Source organism: Haemorhous mexicanus, chromosome 6 (assembly GCF_027477595.1).
Source record: "Haemorhous mexicanus isolate bHaeMex1 chromosome 6, bHaeMex1.pri, whole genome shotgun sequence".
Classification (NCBI taxonomy): Eukaryota; Metazoa; Chordata; class Aves; order Passeriformes; family Fringillidae; genus Haemorhous; species Haemorhous mexicanus.
The window spans coordinates 21,176,330-21,194,017 of NC_082346.1; the positions used below are offsets into that span (position 1 = coordinate 21,176,330).

Consider the following 17,688-nt stretch of genomic DNA (forward strand, 5'->3'; position numbering starts at 1 on the left):
AGCAGGGCTGCAGAGCAGCAGCCACACCAGCGGCTCCACAGGTGGCAGACAGGGAGCTTTGCCAAGGCTGAGGCACAGCACCTGCCCTGGATCTCACACAGTTCATCCCAGAGCTCTTCGGGCTGTATCGGGAATTGTGTGGCCACAGGACCAGGGCAGCAATCGTTCCCCTGTACTGGGCACTGGTGAGGCCACACCTTGAGTGCGGTGTCCAGTTCTGGCCCCTCACCGCAGGAAAGACACTGAGGAGCTGGAGTGAATCCAGAGAAGGGCAGTGGAGAAGGGTCTGGAGCACAAGTCCTGTGAGGAGCAGCTGAGGGAACTGGGGGTGTTCAGCCTGGAGAAAAGGAGCCTCAGGGGTGACCTTAGCACTCTCTACAACTGCCTGAAAGGCTGGAGCCAGGTGGGGTTGGCCTCTTCTCCCAGCCAACTAGCAGGATAGGAGGAAATGGCCTGAAGTTGCACCAGAGGAGGTTTAGATTGGATATTAGAAAAAATGTCTTCACTCAAGAAATTCTCATGAATTAAAAACAGGCTTTCCAAGAAGTGGTGCAATCAACATCCCTGAAAGTGTTCAAAAGGCAGGTGGAATTTCGGGACATGGTTTAGTGATAAGCAAGGCGGTGTTGCTGGTTGACGCCTGGCCTTGATCACCTTAAAGTAGGTCATTTCTACCCTTAACGATCCTATGGTTTTACAAAACACACTCTGCCGCATCTTAGGCAGCGCTGAAGGCCTGACGGGCACCTGCACGGCGGCAGGCTCAGGAAAAGGCGACTCCCGCTGCTGCAGAAGGCGAGAACCGCCGCCGCCGCCCGCGCACCCCGGGCGGGCGCTCCGACACCGCGGGCCCCAGGCCCCCCCCGCAGCCCCTCGCGCGCCGCCGCCCTGTTGTCAGGCAGTTTGGCGCCCGCGCGCGCCCCGGGGGCGTGGCCCCGCGCGCTGGCCAATGGTGAGGCGCAGCCGGTGAAGCTGCGGGACGGACGCCACTGCTGGCTCCCGCCCCCCCGCGCCGCGGCCTCCGAACACCTCGGCTCTGGATTGGACAGAAGGGGTTTATTTTTAAAAGGAATCTGCTTTCTCTATTAGCCAAGGGAGACGCCTGTCAGCGTGACGTTACCTTGTTGCTAGGCTGGGAAGGTGGGAATCGAGGTGCACCCGCCCCATGCGCTGATTGGTCAACAGGAAGCCGAGAGCCCGCCGCCATCCGCGTCCCACCCTGTCGCAGTCGCGCAGCCGGGTGACTGACATTGGCTAGACGGCCAATGAGAGGCCGAGCTCCGCACAACGCCCAATAGGAAGGGGAAACCGGGGAGAAGGGCGGTGCCGGGGCGAGGTGATTGGCAGGTGGGCGGAGGCAGAGGAGGGCTCGCCGGAGCTGCCATGTCCGCCATCTTGGAGCGTCGGTGATGGTGGCGAGCGGAGGTTTTCCCGCCTGAGCGGAGGCACCCGGGGCCTGTGGCGGGGGACACGCTGTCGAGGTACGGCCGGGACGGTGCCGTGATCTCCGCTCCGCCGCTTCCAGGAGAGCAGCGCTCCGGCGGCGGCTCCTCCGCGGCGGCGCGGGCCTGGCGCCCGCTCACGGCCGTGCGGGGGCTCCGGGCGCTGCTCGGGCGGCACCGGGCCGGAGCCGCCGGGGCCGGTCGTGCGCGGCCTCCCGCAGCCGCAGCGCGGGGCCCGGAGCGGGCGGGGCGCGGCTGTGGGGCGCGGGAGCCGGGGCGCGGCGGGGAGGCCGGGCCGCGCGGCGGAGCCCGCCCTGCCTGCCACCGCTTGTGCCCCGTGCCGCCGCGCGGGGCTCTCGCTGGGACGGTGGGGCTGTTCTGGGGCTTCAGCAAGGCGGCTTCTTGGAACTGTAATGGTTTAGGAGCATAGCAGTGTTTGGGTGAGCTTTAACTGCTGTTAAATGCGTTTGGCAAAATCTCGCTTAGAACCTGCCAGTTTTTCTGGTTTTGTTTTTTGTTGGTTGCTAAGAACTTTCCAAAGTGTAAGAGGGAATTAGAGTTTTAGTCTACTTAGTGTCATACGAGACTGTCTTGCATGACATAAGTGCAATTGAGGCTAAAGATCATTTCTGTCAGCATAAATGTTGTTTAAGTCACAACAGTGGGATACTTTGAATGGGTGTGTTGCTATTTTTAAAAAGTGTTCTGAGTGGAGAAAACTTAGGAGTAGGTGGATAGCTTTTGAGAGGAATCCTTTGAGATGATGACAACTTAAAAATGAAAGATTGTGTTACTTGGTGGTGGTGGTATTACTTAGGTTTTGAATGTCCTTCAGTGGAATGAGTCTTAAGTGTACTCTTAACAGTGCAGTGCGTTTTTCGATTGCACAAATACCTGTGTGGGGGTTTTTTTGGGATGCTGAAACATGGGAAGTCTCTCTGTTTCAGTGTTCCAGAAAGATTGCCGAAGTTATTTGAACTGAATGGTCTATTTCCAGTGCAACAGACATTCAAATACGACTCTGATTACTTAGCTCTGTGTTGTTTGTTTTCAGTAGCAAGATGTGGACTAACTGAAGCTTGCAAGACTTCCTTTATTATACGAGTAGAAAATAACACTGCAGAATTACCTATCAATATGTAAATTGTTAATGAGACACTATGTAGAAATGATATCAGGTTACATGTTTTTCTTGACAGTTTGTGTTTTTATGCATTCGTTTAGGTTCACTTAAATTACTTTTTTTGTCCATCTATGATATTATTTGAACATAATGGATTCTTCTTACTTGCTTTCTGTTTGAAAAGCAGAATGCATAGGCATTGAATCCTGCACTATCTGGAGTTACTAAAGGATTTTTTTTTCTAAAACTACTTGGAAATACTGTTTTGGCCAGAAGAACTGTTGATGAGGTCTGTTTACAATGATCAAGGAAAACATTGAGTGGAGTGAAAGGTGTAGTTTAGAAATTACAGAAAAGCAACCTGTTTATCAGGAATGCCTTTAACTAGGGTAGTGCATTACAGCTTCTTTACAAGCCAGTTAGATTTGTGTGTAAACTGCTGTAAGCATCACAGTTTTGGATTTTTTTAAAAATACAATTCAAGTAGCTGTTATTCCCTTACGGAATTAAAGGTACTGGGTAGTTTATGTGTCTCTTCACAATACTGACTGCAAACTGCTCACTTCTGCTGAGTTGCTGTAGTGAGCAAAAGTGACTTTTTCCTTTGGAGTGTTTCTGTCTTCCACTTAAGGGAGATGATGCTATAGCTTGTGTACCACTCAGAGAATCAGATCGTGTTCCAAGAGTGGAATTCAAGTGAATTAGTAGATGGAACCTGAATTTAGCAGAATTAGAGCAGAAATTTGTGTATGTAGCTTTAGTATTGACAGATGTTTAGAGAGTCGATGCTGTTATGGCTCAACATCTTTGCTTATTTATTCAGCTTAAGCTTGACCTGCGTGTACTGTGAAATGCTAAAGAGCTGGTTCAAAACCAACCAGTTGGGAGGTTGGGACAGTCAGAAGGGAGAAATGTGTCGTAGAAATGTCTGGTCCCCTCTCCTTTCTGTCCATTAGTGTCCTGTTTTGTCCAAGTGCTTAAAAGCTTTGAAGTATGTACTTAACTCCACAGTTAAAGATGGAAGCTAAAAATGGCTTATTGCACTATGGTTACAAAGAGCAGTGTTTCAGCATAGTACACAACATCTTTGTAGGTGGGAGACTTTTGTATTTGCCTTTCTTCGGTAACTGAGTTAATTTATGGCCTTTGGAACTATGGCATGGTGGAAACCATGGCTTTTGTGCTTGGGCAGAAGAGGTGCTGGTATGGGCATAGGGATCTCTTTCTGTGGTAAGGTAGGATGGCTTCAGTACATTGTGTGCCCTCTAGATTAGTCTTTTGTAGTACCTCCTTAAGTAGGTCCTTAAACTTGCTGTGTACTCCACTATGTCATGTGCCAGGTTTAGGAATACTGTGTTAGTCAGGTTAGTATCTCACATCCAGATTCTAGAAGACCAGATGTTTGGTTGGGTTGTCCTAAGAGCAAGACGTAGAGCCATTGGCAAAACTTTTCACAATAATAAAACAAGTATGGGTAAATGAGAAATAGTATCTTGCTTGTGTCTTCTTATTTTGGTAAGCTGGAGGAAGAGAGCAAAGAACTTGAGAAACTAGTGGTCCTGATATTTTTGGGGTGGGAAGCAAGTCTGAAAGATCAAGGAGAAGATGCACAGAGAACATGAACATCATGTTGAAAACTCTGCATAGCATGTTTAATTGTTTCTCTAGTGTGTCAGGGTGCCAGCATCTGTTTTAGAAACCATATGCTACTAAGCAACTGAAGTAAAATATTTTTCTACTCTTGGATATTATATGTAGCTTTATAGCTAGTTTGGGACACTTCTCAGGAAGTGGAAAAGACTGACTTGAAAAAGATTGGGAGGACATGTGGCTTAAGCTTGCCTGTTTATGGAATAACTCTTCACATAATAACTTTTTGTGACCCTTGATTATTCAATAGCTTACATAACATGCCAAGAAGCATGTTTGAAATGGTATATGTGATTTGGAATAGGTGAAAAAGTTCCTACCTAACCCTTTGGCATTTTTTTTTCCTTCTTGCTGTTCATACAGTCATCCCTTAATTCTGTTAAATGGATGTATCTTTTCCTCTTAAACTTGAAATGCTCAGTGTCAAATCTCAAATCTGTGGGATATGTTGCATGCCGGCTGTGGAAAAGAATAGCAAAAGCACCTTAGCATACAACCTTATGGACCAGTGAAGCTGTAACACTTCACTGGAGGGGAGATTTATGTTGTTAGGCCTGTAGGCAGAATGGCAGAGAAGGGTGCCTGGGAAATGCAAAGTGGGGATTTGATTAATAAAGGGAAGGAGAATAAAAAAATGTATGTGTGCACAAGAGAAACTGCCCAGTGGTGAGATTTGAGGATGGATTAGTTTCCTTGAAAGGCTCTTAAACTTTATCTGATTTCATTTTGAATGAGATGGTTCCAAACATTTATTCAGTTTGTGTGTCTGTGAGGAGGTGGAGTACATGGCCTGGTGGTCTCTCCCCTCTGTGCACTGGCCCTTCTTGAAAATGAGCACAGGAACACCGTGGGCCATCTCTTGTTGCTTGTGCCAAAAGATGCTTTTAAACACGGAGAAATCTCTAAAGCCCTTTTGGGATGCTCAGGCCTGTGCTAGGTGAGGCTTGAGAGATGGCCATGTGATTTCCAGTTTGGTAATAAAGCACAATTGGGATGGAGAATGAAAACTTCAAATTTTTTAGTAAAAAGTAGTTTCTGAGTTAATTAAGTATGTTCTAGAATAGCTATTTCACTACTAAAAGCATTCTGATTAATTACAGAAGTGAATCTCAGGCTTCCCACCCCTGTTACACAGTGGGAGAGTTCCCTTCTTGAGTGACCATAGGCAGGATTTCTAACTGGATACCAGTATGTAAAATAAGATTTTGTTGTACAAATTAACCTTCTGCTGTGGGTTTTTGAAGTGAATCCCATTATTTTCTAAACTATTCTGTAAATGTAATGATGCTCCTTTAAAAGGGCAAAGCCCAAGACTAATCCTCGGTTGTGTTGCACATTTCTCTCTTGTGGGAGTAACCTAATTGATAGATTAAAAGCTTCAAGTGGTGCTTTATGCAGTGGCTGTAGGCAGTGCTAGTGCAGGTGTGATTGCATTTTCCATTGTATTGTAACTGGTTTGAGCTTTTGTTAGAGCAGAAAACAAGGGAGTAACAGATACTCTCAAGGCTTGCCTTGCTACAAGTTGATATTGAGTTCTGTTTGCATTGTGAAAGGAGTGTAAGTCACTGCCTTCACAGGGTGGATTTCTGCATCTTTGTAGCAGAGTGCTTATACAACTAGTGATTCTCATAGAAGTGGTGAAAATAAAATGCTATTTGCTTTTTTGGTAAGTGTAGTGGAAACCAAGTCTTGTGTTTCCAATATACTTAGTATAGTATAAGGGGGAAAAAAGGGGTTTTGTGTAGGGGCTTTGGTTTTTTTGTGTGTGTGGGGTTTTTTGCTTGCTTTTTTTTTTTTTTTTTTTTTTTTCATTTACTCTTAGGTTTCATTAAGGCAAAAATCATAGGTTAGGTATTGGTGAAAAAACTCATTCTTTCTGTGATTTGCAGAGGTAGGGCTCTCCATGTTTTGTTCTTGCTTACTATGTACCTACTGCTTGGACCAGTTACCAATCTTAAAGAGGTCAGCTGTAAACTTTAGGTCTGGTTTGAACTGCAGAATTTGAATTCATGTTATTTCTTCTGCTGCTGTCTTGACAGATTTGCTGGATGTCCATGTAACTGAAAGCTAAGTCTTCTAGAAAATAATAAGTAGTAGGTTACGTTTGACAACTTTAGCTGTTGTCACCTAACTTGTTGGAAAAGGATGGTGAGTTTAGAGACAGCTCAAACAAAGCTGTGGTGGTGGCAGGAACAGACCCACTTTTTTAGTAAGGGGGTTTCTACCAGGAATTTAAGGTCCATGTCATGTCAGTGTTGGTCAGTCTAGATGGAAGTGTGCCTAGAAGTTGCAGCAGCTCAGGGTTTTTGTTCCCATTGGCCATGTTTGTCTTTCTCTGTTCTTTCTGGCCCTTACAAAGGAGGAGTTTGTCGCTGCTCATGGCAGCTCCAAGGGGTGATGACATGTAGGAGTCTTTTTCTCTCTGTGAGGGATGGCTGTAGAAGGTACAGTGAGCTGGCTGTGAAGTATCAGTTCTTCCTTTTGGCTGTGACATGCAAACGTCCATCCAAGGATCCTTCTCTGTGTGTACTTGATGCTGATGGTGGGCTCTTTGTTACAGCTTTAATCCAAATCCAAATAGCAGAAAATTGTTTACTGAACTCTGTTTAGTGAAATCTGTTTGATAAAGGAGATGGTAAAGATAACATTAATGAGAGATCTGCATTTCTTAATGATCAACATAAAAAGCTAAATGTATCCTTTCAGGCTGCATGCCTGTGCTCTAAGGGTGAATGCTCTCTTCTAGAGTCACAATATGAAAGTTTATACATTTTTCTGATATGAGTAATAAGTGATTGAAGACTGAACTTCTCAGCCCATTAATGCTTGATTGCTTTAGTTACTCAGTAATTGTGCCAGGTGTGCTTCTCTTAATATGACTTCAGTCATAGATTGGCACATACTTTTTTTCCCTGTATCTGCCTCATCCAGTATGCCCTCCTGCTGTACTTAAATAGAACTTATTTTGAGAACAAAAAACAAAGAACTTTAACATAGCTGAACTGAGTACCAGTTATACTTGGCTTTGATGCTCTACTTCAAAAATGCAAATTTATAATTTGCAAAAATGCAAGTTATAAGTATAAATTAATCCCTAGTGCCTTGGTTACTGACTAGGGAATTTAGTTGCCCAGACTGGAATTGGAGAGATAGGATATTGAAGGCAGACAAGAATAATTCAGAATCTTTTATGTATGAGAGTGTCTGTGGAAAAAAGATTCAAAGTCTGAAAAACCCATGGAGTTTATGTATTTACTTATTTGTATCTTTTTTTGTTAATAGGAAACACCTGCAGATGTTTTTCACTGTGGGAAACTGGATGCCTTTTAGGGCATAACAGAAAGCAATGATGTTAATAGTTGTACAAGATGTTTTTTCTTTGAAATGCACTGGTCCAGTCTTCCCCTCTTCTGGATTTGGGAATTCTGAAGTTTAACTTGTACTCCTAGCTGTAATGCTGGAGTTTAGAATGCAGTGGGGTTGGGGTTTTTTCCTTCCCTTATTGAAGTTGTAGCCCCATGCAGCCAGGAATGAAATTATTTACAGAACAATAAAACTTTGTAATGTGGTGCTGGTCTCCTCCTCATAAGAAGAAGGGTTTATAGGTTATCCAAATGTGTAATTAAAAAAAAATTATTGTAGGTAGTGAACATTGACTGAAACCACCTAAGAAGTCTTGTTATAGACTTCAAGGCATTTCAAACAAAGTTAATTTCTGTGCCACTTGGCATAGCAGTAACTTTACTTTTTGGAATGGTAGTAAGACTGTCTTGACAAAAGTCTGTGTGGAACCCTAAATGTTACTGAAAAGAAGACTTAAATTCAGGTCTTAAATAAATTGATTTCTAAGTCTTTGGCTCAGCAGGGTATTTTTCTTTAGGGCTTTATCATGTAATGCTGTAATAAATACCATTTCACATTCTGAGCTTGCATTTTAAATAGCTTGGTTTCTTTGAAACTTTATGCTTTAAATCCCTTGAGTAGGCGTAGGGCAGAGAAGTATCACTGTAGTTTTGTGTAACTATAACCTATCAGTGCTGTTTTCAGTCTTGCTTTGGGATTAGTTTTAACAGTGTGTGTTCAGTAATTCTTAGTGAAGTAACACTTGGTGAGAGTTGAGGCTCTTCTTGCAGCAGGAGAAAACTGTTGGCAGATAGATTGGTAGTTAAGAGAAAGAACTTGTAGGAAGGAATGGATGCTGAAAGTACTGTGGTGAGTTACTGTGTGGTAGCCCTCTCTTGAAAGGGCGCAAAGAAAATGAAAGAAAACAGCCAGTTGAAGGAAGGGTCATTTCAGAAGGACACTGTGTCCCTGAACTGTGGCATATTGCTTGAATGGGTTTTTTGAACTCTGTTTGCAAGTACATACTAGTGCCCTTACGGTATTGCTCAGCTGGTGATCACTTCAGTGTAAAAATTTAGACTAGTCACCCTTTGGAAACAGTATTATTAAGAAATGCTGCTAAATCTTTGAGACAAACTTGCCCCATAGTTGCCACTTACAACTACCATAGAATTCTGAAAGGCACTCAAATCTGCTCCTCTCTTGTGTTTGAATCTTAATTCAAGAAGCATTGAAGTAGAATTTAAAAAATATTATTTTGAAGATCACAGAGAAAATAGTAGGTTTGGCTCTTTTTTTTTATGGAATTTGAGCTTTTTTTCCATTAAATTAGGGTGAGTGTTCCACTTGGAAGAAGGTGTCCTGTTCCGTTAGGTAGTCTTGATTTTTGTACTGTTGTCCAACAAAATAAAAGAGTTCCATGGGGAAGGCATTCCTTCTGTTCAGTTGAGACACCAGAGGCACCTGTGCGTAAAAAAATGTGTGATTGCACTGTCTGTGTAGTTTGTAAAAGGACAGCATGGCAAAACTCAGCTACTGGAGTCTCCAAAATATAAATTGCCTGTGCGAGTGGGGAATGGGAAAGAAAGATGGCATTAGCTTAATAGCCACTTCAAGCTTCACTGGGAAGGCTTTTTGCACTGAAGTTTCATGATTTTGCTGGGTTTCTAATTTCTTTTCTGAAACATATTTTTGTACGTACCTAAATAAAAATGATGGTAATTCATTAAACTTATGTAGGTGAGAACTGATGAAATCTTCCATTCAAAGCATTATTTTCTTAGTTTTCTAAGATAAGTCTCAGAAAAGTCAGGCTGGTCATGCTTTTTTAAAGCTTGTTCTTTTAAGTAACAACAGTTACTGGACAGTTGTCTTTGTAGCACTCTGTATTACAGAAGGAGGATATTGAGTCACTCTTCAGCTGTCTTAGAGTGATAAATTAATCTGACTGTTCAGCATCAAGTACTTAATTGACATTTCATATGTATAAGAATATTTTTCTTTTCTAAGTACTTACCTTCATCCTCAGGGTATCTGCAGAGGTCTTGTGTAGACTGACTGCTTTCCCTGAATATATAGAGTATGTTCTCTGAAGGAAAGTAGTGTTCTTGTTTGGTTAAAGGGTCAAATAAAGCTGTAAGATTGGCACCATGCTGGGAAAGATTCCAGGTGGCACTAAAACATTTTGGTAAATGCAGATGCCAAATCTAGAGAAGTGAATATGCTAAAGTAGCATCACTCCCCTTGTATTTAGATACTGCTTCTCTGTTTTATTTCTATTGCTTGGAATTGGAAGAACTTTTCTACTAGAAAAGTTTCTTCATTGGAAGAACTTTCTACTAGAAAAGCTCTACTTGGAAGAATGTTTTACAATCCTAGGGTTGTATTGTTAAACTTGAAAATGCTGCTGTTGTAGAAAAAAGTAGAGATGGGGCTTAAGCTCTTAGGGAAATCAATTCAATTTAGTAGTCTCTGCCCATGAGCAAATCAAAATAAAAGATGTTTTAACTTGCTTAAATCAAAAATTAAAAGAAGAAATATCTTCAACTTTTCTGTTTATGATGTTGGATTTGAACACACTTTGAAGAGTGTTAGGGATTATAATTTTGATTCTGAAAAGCAAAACATGCTTATGATACTGTCATTAAGGGAATATTTAGCTTCTGTGTGCATTTAGGGTGGGTTGAATAGTTCTGTCAGTTTTTTCTGGATATGGTAGCATTTCTTGATATCCTAATTAAAAGAACTTGCAGCTGTCAAAACTTACTTTAATGGCTTTGTAAAAGCTTAGTATGAGGAAAACCAGGGAGAGACTCTTGCCCGCAGCCTTAAACTAGTGCAGTTCATGTAACTTACAATGAAAGTTCAGGTTGCCTGAACAACAGGTCCCAGAAACCTTGAATGAAAGTGAAGAATAAAGCAAGAAATTACCAATTTGTTTGGATTTAATTTTGAAGTTGCTATCTTCATACGAGAGTCCGCTCCAGTTCTGGCAGCGGCTGTAGCTGACTGGAGCTTCAGGGGACAAAGCATTGATGTGCTCCTAGAAGCAACTGACTTTCATTTCTGAACAGCAAATGGTCTTTAAGTATTCTTTTTAACAAGACTGGGATTTTGCATGAAAAAAATAAAGCAAATAATAGACGTGAATGCACTGTCTATACAGAAAGAACACTGGCATCCTGGTTAGAAGTTGCTGAAATAGCTTTCTTTTACCTCCATGTATTTTTCATGTGCCTCAAAATCTGATTTATGTCCAGCTTTCAAGGTCTAATCCACAAGGGGAATAGGAGGATGAAATTGAGAAAAAAAAAATCCAAACTCATGCTGTCTTTGAATTAATATACTGAACAAAATAAAGCACATGCTGTAAAAGAAACCTCTGGTAGAATTTACGCCTTTCAACTTAAGGCTGTGTCTTTAAGTTACAGTCGTTGTTTTTAAAATGTTCAAACAACAAAGTGAAGTTTACTGCTAAAGTAGTGAGTCAGTGTTATTGGGGTTTTTTGCATTTCCAAAATAGCAGTACAGGAATTCAGGATTCATTTACACTTGCAAATTATCAGCTGGTTGAGACAACAGTAGAACTGATACTGAATTGTCCAAATTCAATATCACCCATCTTATTTATCAGATTCAGGAGAGCTTTTACTCTGTCATCCTGAGCAGACTTGAGGTGATATAATTTAGGACAAAGATGGAAGAGTCAGATCCTGATTTCACTGTCCCAGATGGTGTGTTCCCTCTTCCTTAGCTGCACTGGCCCTGGTGATTGATAGACACTTTGAGTTGTTCCATCCCATGGACACAGCAGAAAAACTCTTCTCCCTTCTTCTTCCTGTATTTGCCAGTTTTGGAGTAGGATTTTTCATTTGGAAATGTCTTGGCAGAGGTTTCATCACTGTTGGGGAGCCAACAGAAGGTGACTGCTCAGCAAGGGGTAGAACAAAGCTGCTTTGCATAAGCTCTTTTAACATCCTAAAGCACTCCTGTGAGAGACCACGAGGAATTTCAGTCCTTACCCTCATCCTGAGTGTGGATGGTGACATTTCAGCATACAAATGCACCCTCTAAGCAAGGGTGTTGGGAACTGATAGCCAAAGCATTCAAAGTTTAAGTCCTTACCTAAGTGAGATGCTTCATAGTGTTTAAAAATTGCCTTAGTTTTCATGAAGATTTTTCTATAAATTTAATTAGTTCACAGATGAGACTAGTTCAAATGTACCTATGCCTTGGCCCTTTAGCTCTCACCACTACCAAATTGATGGTTGTGGACAACACTTTCAGGTCAAGGTTCTTTGAGAACCATCTGTCCAAGAGGTTACTTAAAAGTTTTTGGAAGAGATGTTTCTGATTGTGTGGCAACACATGAGTGTTCTAAGGAGGAGTGCACATTACTTGGATTTTTCTCACCTGACATTTGGAGAGATGTGGTATGGAGCAATGCTGAGTCTTAAATTACGATTTCACAGTGCTCTGCCAAAATGTTGCATTAAACAGTTTTGTGTTGCTAGCTTGTAATTTCACTGGGGGATCTTTCTGGGCCAGTAAGCCAGTGGAAGAAGGGAAAATATTCTACTGTTTTGTGCTTCAGCTGCTTTTCACATGTGTTGCATAAAAGTTTGTGGACATTTTTTGGCCTAGAGAGGTGATAGAACTAAACCATCCCATGTCCTGTGCTTCCCTTTATTCATTGTAGTCCAGGCCCTTACATTTGAGAAGAGGTGCTGGTGTTCTGCTAGTGGCTTTGGCAAGCTTATGTAACAACTTTATTTCAGATATATGAAGTTATATAAGTTAATGCATACAGAGAATTACTGTAAGAGCAGCACTGTTCAGGAGCTTGCAGTTCTTGCACTTTTTTACCAGGATGCACAAATGTTACGTTGCTTTCTAATAGTAGAGACATTTGTTTCATTTCAGTGTTTGGGCCAATAGAGATACATGGGAATAGTTTTAGAAACAGACATGGCCCAGTTCATGCAGCATTAATGAAATTTGTATAATCCTCTTCATGGCAACTGGCCGCATAGTGGTTAACTTCTCTTATCTAAAAATGTGTGAATAAAGTTTGTTAGGCAATACTTAGAACAGACTTTGCCATGCTATTGCATTTCATGTGAAGATGGCTCCTACCCTGGGTAGTTGTGCCTTGCTTTATTTTCTGAGTATTTCACATAAAACATGAACATGGGTGTGGTCCTGGTTGTGATGAGTCTTCATAGTTCTGTGTTTGAATGTAATCCATCTGTACACATGCCAATACTTCATCCTGCCTTAGCATGTTACCTCAGGTCTAAGGTTTTAACCTTCCATCATTGGATACTTCTTCATGACAGAACTGTATTAATTTGGCTGAACTGTTGCTGAATATAAGCCATCCCTGGATGTAGGAAAGTCAGATTTAAATAGACTTGTACCTCGTCCAGTCAGGTGATTCTTTTTTAAAATTATTTTATGGAAAGAACTCCTGTGGGTTTTTGGGGGTGGGGGTTTGTCCCTTTTTTCATAATGCAATACCTAATCTGTCTTGCAGAGAGAAACAGTCTGAGTTAATAAACCATATGTACCAGTAAGTGTAAGTCAGTCTTTAGACCAACCTCTATACTCTTGTAGATTCTGAGGTGGACTAAAAAAGTCCTGATTGGCCAGTGCAGGGTTCTGGGGGCACACCCTTTACAGGGTATGCTATAATACACACACTTCAAGTATCTTGCTAATTTTGATTACACTGGTGTCTCTAATTTACGATGTAATCCTACTGTATTGAGTTCAGAAGCCAGCTGTTTTGGTGCTAGACAAGGGAATTTAGACACTGAAGTCTTCAAACAGAAAGCAGAGTAGAGAAATAACAAAGACATCCTTGTAAGGGGAGTAATAATAGTGGTTTTCACTTGGATAGTTCCATTGGCAATTGAAGTCTGTGGATCTTAAGAAGTGTACATCTTAAGTGTAAACTCTTCTGAAAGTGCATTAAGCTAAGCAGGCTTCTTATTTTGTTTCCACATAACTGAAGAAGTGATGTTCTCTCCCTTTTTGTAGCTCTGCTTTGGAACATAGATACATTTTAAAATGCAGAAACAATAACCTAGGAAACTTCAGTGAAGTGAACTGAGTCCAGAAAATTTGTTTACTTTTTCTGCTCTAGTTGATCACTTGACTCACAGGGTGTTGGCAGGTCTGTCAGGCATGGAGACCTGAAGGTCTGCAGGTGAAAAAACTCATTTAAAAGACCTATAAGAGAATTGTGGTCAGTGTATTACACTGAGCTTCAGTTCATATGTATGTTGGTTGCTAAAATAACCTGAGAAATAATTTTAAGGTCCTTTCCAACCCAAGGTATTCTTTGAATCTCTGATCTTTAGGTTGACATAGACCATCTGTTAAATCACCTGCAAAGATCAAAAGCCAGCTTTGGAGACACAGCTCCTTATCTTTAACATGGAAGGTGTAAAATGAAATCATTCTTCTCTTTGGCAGAATACTTGAAATGCTGTTGAGGTGAATAGTTTGGGTTTTTTGGCTGAAGATGCCAAATACTGGGTAGTCACTGACATGAGTTAATAAACATGCCACTAATTTTGCTACTCTTCTTAGTTGCTAGTACTTTATTTTCCATAAACGCTATTACCCATGTTCCCAAAAGAAACCAAAGTATTGCATTGCTTGAAACCTATGTTAAAGAGCAAAATCAAAGAGCCCCTCAAAGTGATGGGAGGTGAATTTTTGTTTTAGAAATTCTTCCTGCCACTATTACAAGCAGCTAATTGGAAAGAAAATCAGTTTGTAGGGTGCTTTTTCTTGCCTGTGTGGTGTTGACTAGAGCACAGACAGGTAAGTGTCAGTCTGAAGCCAGTTAAGGACACCTAATAGGGCTCGTTAATTCTTCCGGTGTAAAACAAAGTAATATTGAACTCTCAAAAGTAGAGATTTTCATAGTGGTGACTGAATGCTGTCTTAATTCAGCTTGTTTCTTTGGAAGCCTGGATGTGGTCTGTGTTGGTTTTTATTGAAGTTGGCCTGTTCTCAGATTGAAACTGGCTGAATTCTTTATAGACTTGTGCTAACATAACAGGCATTCTTAATGCTTCTTAGTTTATTTCTCTGCAGGTTTGTGGATAAATAACATTAATATAAGGGAATAGTTATGAAGATAGGAAAAAACCTACTGCAGAAAGCTCTAGTAATGGGTATTTCAGATCTTCCAGATCTGAAGATGTTACTTTACGGAAAATTGCTAATAGGGTTTTTTTTTTGAGTCTGGATTTGTGTTAGATTTCAGTGAATTGCTGATTATAAAGGCAGTTTCATTTCAATGAGACAAAGAAGTTTCTTCCTTTGACTCCCAAAAATGGAGGGAAATGTTAAAATTGGTTTAAAAGTAAATAGATATTTCAGATGACATGCTGCTTTTCATTTTATTTTCAGTGTATGTTCTGCTGAACTGACACTTTTCTTCCTAGAAAGTTGTTTCTTTCCTCTGTTCACGTGTTATATTTATTGCAAAACAGTCCTTAGTATTTATGCAGTTGTCAAGCTATTGAATAGAACCTATTAACATTATTAAATTATACAATTTTTTTTTTGTCGTTGTAGGAAGAAATCTGCTTCATCTAATTCAATGCTAATTCAGTCCTGCTAATCTGCTAGTACTGTAGATTGAAAGATTTTTTTGCTGTTGCCAGGATACCCTGTAATGGGCAAGAAGCCTGAGAGAATACAAAACGTTCTGATTTTTTAACTTTTAAAAACTTTTGTGTTTTAACAGGTAAGAAACTATTAAACTTCACATACAGCATTAGATTTAGCTTCTGCATCTATAAAGTCTTATCCTAAAGCATTCAGAAACCACTTAATTTTTAAGGTTTTCATGTCCTTGATGTCCACTAAAATCACCTAATTTTATAGGTTCGCATTTATCACTTTCTAAGCTGCAGTTCCTTCTTCAGTTCAGGCTTTGTGGCCATGCCTTCCCTTTTCTTGCAGCTTTTTTCTGACTACTTTCTAGCTGGCTGATTCTAACTTTGTCTTTTAACCTACCCTGCTCTTGCACTATCTTTATTCACCCTGCTTTGGGGGAGAAATCAATCAGGGGTGTTCCAGACACACAGTTGTGAATATTCTGTTTGTTTTACCGTGTTTTCCTTTTGTGCCAGGAAGTGTGTCTGCTGCCCAGCGTTTTTGAAAGCGTTTCAAAGCAAATGTGTTCATGAACTGACATAGGGTACATATGAGTAATGCTTATAGATTATTATACTGAAGTTAAGCTGTCTTCTGCAACTGAATTTTTGGTACTAAACTTCATGTTTCAGTGTTCTGGGTAGCTATGCATTGTTGAGCTTGTGCTTTATGTTTTATGGAATCGTGTGCATTTCTTAGTGCAGTAATATCTTTATTTTAATTTTGAAGCTAATTGGAAGAATTCAGTATAGGAAAAATCTAACTGAATTCGGTGACCAGTGGATATTTTAAATTTGTAATTGGCAGTTGATGTGAAATGACTAGAAAATGATTCATCTTCTCTACTTGGGCAGGAGAGATTAGTGTCTTAATTTGTAATTATTGCAGGTAATTAAGATCTTTATTTATTAACACTTAGTTACCTGTGGTTTGAGATAGTATAGGAATTGATGAGCATATAGTTGTTGCTTGGTATGAAATTGCTCTTGTAAATTCGCTGTAGATTTCACCTGACTTTTGTGCTTCTGTTGAACAGTTATGAACTCTTCAGTTTTGGGGGATTGGTGTCTTGGAGTAAACTTGAACTAGCTTGAATTTATTTACGCACTTCATGTCAAAGCTATAGATTATTGGGGCGTTCCATCATAAGGGGGTGTGTATATGCACATGATATTTGTGTGTATATATATATATATATATATATTAAATGAATTATTTTAAAAATTATAGGATGACAGAGTAGTTAGGGTTGGAAGGAACCTCTTTAGAACATGTAGTTCACCCTTCTGCCAAGGCAGGGTCACCTAGAGCAGGTAACACAGGAGCATATAGGTGGGGTTTTGATTGTCTCCAGACCTCCCTGGGTTCCAGTGCTCTGACACCCTCAGTGTCAAGAAGTTCTTCCTTGTGTTGAGGTGGAATTTCTTGTCATTTAGTTTATGGCCATTGCTCCTTATCCTGTTGCTGGGCACCATGGAAATGAGTCCAGCACCATCATCTTGGCACCCATTTTAGATATTTGCATGCAAGAATGAGTTGCTCTCTCAGTCTTTTCTTCTCTGGACTAAAGAGGCCCAGCTCCTACAGTATCTGCTCATCAGTGATGCTCCAGACCTCAAGTCCATCATTGTGGCCTCTGCTGGAGGCAGAGGTTCTGGAGCTGCCCCTCTCCAGTAGCTCCTTTTCTTGCTTAAACCGTAGAGACTAGATTGGCCACAGCACTCCACTCCAGATGTGGCCTCCCTAGGGCTGAATAGAGGGGCAGGATCACCTCCCTCCACCTGCTGGCCACACTTCATGATGCACCCTAGGATACCATTGTTCCTCCTGGCCACAAGGGTACACTGCTGACTCATCCACAGATGTGTTTTTGTAGTTCTCATCTAGATAGGTGTGCAGCTGGGATAGATAAATAAAGGTAAAAGTGATTTCACTTCACTTCTTAACTGTTCTGTGGCAATAGCAGGCTCTTCGTTCTCATGTCTGATAGGGGAGTGGAAATCCCTGCTTAATAACTTGCCTCAGTAGGAGGTGGCCCATTGTTCAAGAGCATGTTAGGAGATCCGTGTCTTCATCCAGTTTTCTGGCATGTTTTTCTTACAGTCAGGGAAAGACTGCCACATGGCATCTCCTGCATTTCTCTCAAGAGGATGTGGTTACCCTCTGAAAGTGTAGTAGTAGTCAGCAGAGGAGCATACCTGCTGTGAATGAGTATAGTGTCTGGAAGGAATCCTGTCATGACATCAGGAGGCCACTGGGGCAGCAGTGTATGTGGCCAGCTATGGCTGTCCTGGGAGCTGGGGGGGCTGTGGCCTGAGAGATGTGCTCATGTGGGAGTAGGAGGCTTAGGTAGACTGAGGTCCCCTTTTCAGGGATCACTCCGCTGTCCCTGCTGCACAGGGACTGCCCTCGGCCTCCTCTCTTGTGCCTAAGCTTCAGCCTGCTCTTTGT

General features: G+C 41.4%; 1 protein-coding gene across 5 annotated transcripts in view; it reads left to right on the plus strand.

The window, feature by feature from the left end:
• The first annotated feature begins 1,341 nt into the window (after positions 1-1,341).
• Positions 1,342-17,688, plus strand: part of PPP6R3 (protein phosphatase 6 regulatory subunit 3) — a 50,588-nt gene continuing 34,241 nt past the window's right edge. For 4 of the 5 annotated variants that reach the window (XM_059849195.1, XM_059849198.1, XM_059849196.1 and 1 more), the window contains exons 1-2: positions 1,342-1,481; positions 15,154-15,325. The gene's annotated coding sequence lies outside the window, so the exon portion shown is untranslated. The remainder of the gene's footprint in view (positions 1,482-15,153; positions 15,326-17,688) is intronic. The other variant, XM_059849197.1, reaches the window with a different exon arrangement.